Source organism: Arachis duranensis, chromosome 6 (genome assembly GCF_000817695.3).
Source record: "Arachis duranensis cultivar V14167 chromosome 6, aradu.V14167.gnm2.J7QH, whole genome shotgun sequence".
NCBI classification, from domain to species: domain Eukaryota; kingdom Viridiplantae; phylum Streptophyta; class Magnoliopsida; order Fabales; family Fabaceae; genus Arachis; species Arachis duranensis.
In genome coordinates this window covers 88,277,333-88,281,613 of record NC_029777.3, presented here as the reverse complement: position 1 = coordinate 88,281,613, position 4,281 = coordinate 88,277,333, and the positions used below count along the sequence as shown (strand labels likewise).

The 4,281-nt window shown below is 39.4% G+C and overlaps 1 protein-coding gene across 2 annotated transcripts in view; it reads left to right on the top strand.

Moving 5' to 3' along the window:
- The first annotated feature begins 1,563 nt into the window (after positions 1-1,563).
- The window catches only part of LOC107494501 (PHD finger protein ING2), an 8,318-nt gene continuing 5,600 nt past the window's right edge, over positions 1,564-4,281 (top strand). Inside the window, exon 1 of one of the 2 annotated variants that reach the window (XM_016115535.3) lies at positions 1,564-2,013. The gene's annotated coding sequence lies outside the window, so the exon portion shown is untranslated. Of the gene's footprint in view, positions 2,014-3,080; positions 3,104-4,281 lie in introns of those variants that run through there. The other variant, XM_052263405.1, reaches the window with a different exon arrangement.

The following is a 4,281-nucleotide window of genomic DNA, read 5'->3' as shown; positions in this document are numbered from 1 at the left end:
ATAATCGCGCCTCTACTATTCCATATTCATTATCTGTGATTTCGGTGAAACTATTTAGCCGTCCTCCACCCCCAAACGTGAACCCGAGCACCTCTCTTCCAGACGCAAACCACGACAAAACTCAAACCGTCCGATCGTATATGCCACCTCAACCCTCCCTAAACACATGTCTTGACGCAACCAGAAGTAGATCCCGACACCATTCATTAAAAGACACATTCACGAGACACATCCAACATGAGATACCTCCATTAGAATACATGACCCACACAAAGACACATTAACAAAACACATCTGCATCGGAAGACAATTCCACAGAAGCCACATCCAACAGACACATAAAAAAAGTCACTTCTGTTAAAAGACATGACCCACATAAGACACGTCTAAAAAAGACACCTCCGGTATATTCAGGGGTAGCTTCATGGCGCGACAGGGAATAGTTCGAGGTGGCATGCGTCGAGGCAGAGCAGGGAGGCGTAGTCGCGTTGTCCAGCGGAGAGGGGGATGCGAGTTCATTGGAGCTCCGATGGAGACCTGCAGTAGTAGTCGCAGAATGGGATGACCTTCCGAGTCTCGCGGTTGCTCGCAGACGGAACGGCGGGTGATGCTGACTGGGGTTGACGCCGGCAACGATGACATGTAACAGTAGTAGCGCATTGGGGTGTCCTTCTGAGACATGCGGTTGCTCGCGGATGGCACGGGAGACGGCACTGACTGGGTTGATGCTGGAGAAGAAAACGCGTCTAAAGAAGGAGGGTTAGGAGGAGGTGCCATTGGGTTTGTGGGATGAGCCTCAATTGCAACGATGAAAGTTAGGGCTAATTAGGTTTACTATAAGTAATTGGGGTTAATTTGGGTTCTATGGTTAATTGAGGATGTGACTTTTATGATAAAATGGACTTTGGGGTCCAGCCCAATAAGAGTTGGCTGACCCTTTTTAGTTTCCTAACAGTAGGGGTGGAAATAGGCTAGGTCAGGCCAGGCTTTACTCTTAATAGGCCTGGCCTGTTATGTAGTTAATTGGCTTGGGTTTGGCCTGCAGCTTGTTATAGGCTTTTTTCAAAGTACTTAGCCTGACCTGTAACCTGTTTAAAGGCCTGATAATTTTTTTTACAAAAATAAAATTATTATTTTAAAAATTATTTTTTAATAAAAATAATTATAAGTAATATATCATATTTAAAGCTAATTAGCGAGTTTGAGCCTGATCTATTAACATATTAAGGCTTTTACAAAGGCCTGAGCCTGTGCCTATTTTATAACAGGCCAGGCCAGACCAGGCCAAATACAGACCAGGTTGCAGGCTTCTGACAGGTCGCCTGACCTATTCCCATCCCTACCTAGCGGAACTCAATAAGGCGGGAGAGTCTGATAACCGGATCGGACGGGTCGGTCGGATCCATTCAACCACAAATCAGCAATATTAACGGTTTGGTCAGGTATGTAAAACAGTTGATTAGAAAACCATTGAACCGGCCGGTCGAACCGAACCGGATTCCGGCCGGTTTACACAAAAACCGAAGCTCCGTCGTTTCTTTCTCCCTTCCTTTCTTTCATTCAGAAGGAAATCACAGAAACTCAGCCAAAAAACCCTAGCACTGTAAGCCTACACCACCGCCGCAAGGAGTGGCATACTGCCGCCGTCGGTCGCACTCAAATTTTTCCGGCCGTCCGTCCGTCTAGTTAGCTTCCCTCGTGCTCCAGGTCTTCAACCCCAGTTCGCTGTCACCGATCGCAGCTGCTTCCGCGAGCTCGGCGTCCGTCGTCTTTGTCTGCTCAGCCACGCTTCCGCCGCCGTTTGTTTGTCGTTCACGTTCGCGTCCTCGTTCAGCCGTCGTCTTCGTTTGCGTTCTTCGCCGTTCACGTTTGCTCGGCGTTCACCGTTCGCGTTCCCACGCCGTTCACCGTTCACCGTTCGAGTTCGCATTCGCGTTTGTCAGGAAGCCACGTTGCTCTGCTTCAAACTCTGCGATCAACCCACGCGTCGAACTGCTCCCTTTTGTCGCGGTCGTGAGTTTCCTAAACCCGCCACCAGACAATACACTCACACAACACCAATACTCTGCTCAAACTCTGCAACTTCTGATTTCTATTACAATAAGTAACTATTTGACTGGGTAGTGGTTTGGATTTTTTTCAGACTGAATTAAAGTATACAATAGTTGTGTTCTCTTCTCTATCACATTGATATTAAGCTTTGAATTCTCTTATTTCGTTCTAATTTTACTGCACTCAACATGTTTGATGAAATGCTTTAACCATATTTCTGGTTGGTTTTATAATTTCTAGCTTTTAGAAACTTAGTAAGTTGATTGCATGTGAAATTAGAATTATTGGATCTTAGTAATTAGGAAATTTTACCAACACAAATAGCATCTTTGCAGAAAACATATTAGCATGATGATTTCACTTGCATTAGTGTTCTTCTAGTAAATTTTAACTGTTATTGTGAACTTGTTAATTTGCTAATTGTTCTTCTGTTGTTGTTCTGTTGTTCTTCTGTTAATTTTAATTTTTTTTTTGTTTTTGTTGTGATTTTCTGTTCTTGAACTTGTTAAGTTGATAATTTGTTAAATTGTTGGGCTGCTGTTGTTTTAATTTGCTAAATTATTAGGTTGCCGCGATTTAATTTGTTGGATTTTCTATTTAGGTCTTGTTCTTGTTTATTTGCTAAATTGTTGTTGTGTATTTATTGTTGTCTTTGAGATTATTGCTGGATATTGGTGATCATTGATTTATTATATGCTTCATGTTTTAATTGTTTTCTTTTTCTGAAGGAACAAAAATTCTATTTTCATTGTTTTGTTGATTGTTTGTATTGTTTCAGAAATCAATTTTTTGTGATCAATGCTCACACTCTAAATGCTGTTCTGCTGGTTTTGCTGTGTTTGTTTTGTTTCAGAAATCAATTATTTTGTTATCAATGCTCAAACTCTGAATGTTGTTCTGTTTTGTTTTAAGGCTGTGTTTGGAAGAGGTGATTGATTTCTGAGTGTTGTTTTGTTTTTGTTTTTGTTTTAAGGCTGTATGTTGTGTTCAATTTTCATTTTGTAGGAAATTCTGAGGTATGTAAAAATTAAGAGGGAAGACTATTTCAACGGTATTACTCTGTTGATTCTACAAGCTTGAACATAGAATTGAAGAGAGAAACTCTTTATTATTTCATCATTGGCTTATTTTTGGCATTGCATATCATTGTAGTTTGTTTACTCATAGAATTAGTTGTTTATGATCCCCTTTTGAAGTAAAAAAATGCAGTAGAAGAGTGTTTAGAACCAGTTGCTTTATTCATTGAATTTTTATAGGATCAGGTGTTTATTATAAAACGGTTTTTCGGTTGAATCAAGATTGAACTGATTGAACCAATAAATCAGGAAACCAATAACTAGAACGATTCAATGACCGGTCTGATTTTCAGAACCTTAAGGAGAAGATGTACAAAACACAAAAACTGATAGCATACAGGTGATTTTGATTATAAATATTATTTAGACAAGTTACTCAGCATTTATAAAAACATTTACCAAATACAATAACTAAACACACTGATGACGACTGTAGGAGTTTGCCGTCGAAAATTTCCTACTGAAAGATCCGACTCCAATGCATATTGCATAGTTAAAGCCTAAAGCCTAAAACTTAGAACAAATTAAAGAAACCTAACCAAAAAAACTAAAACAAAAAAGCAACCATCCATAATAAGATCCATCATACATTCACATTCACAAATTAAAATCCTCGGCTTTGGACATGGTGGATAGTCTGGAAGGCTTGATTTGACGAGAGGCATTGTAATGAGAACCACCCTGAGATCGGCTTGCGCTGTATAACAAAATTGTTCTTCATCGTAAACTCATCAATAGTTCCTTTCTTCAACATTGAGTTCTTGATGGCAGTTTTAAGAAGTAGCATGTTGTTGTTAGTGTGCGATGGTTGTAATGTATTTTATGCCGTTGAGTTGAGGAGGGTTAGTGTTAAGATTAGGAATAGGATTAAGATAAAGATTAAGATTAAGGTTAGGATGAAGATTCCAATGATAATTGTAGTTGTAAGCTAAATGTGCTTTGAATATTTTACATTCTTGAAGATGTGATGGTTGATTCATCAGCACCCATTGTTAAAGAGTTAAGAGGGGAAATTGGTAGGTTGGTATAATGCTTAATGGAACACAAGAAAAAATGACAATTACCTTTGAATTCATTCTTCTCTTATTCATACCCCTTTGACAACGATGTTATTTAGAATTTATGAGAATGCATGTATATATAATTTATGAGA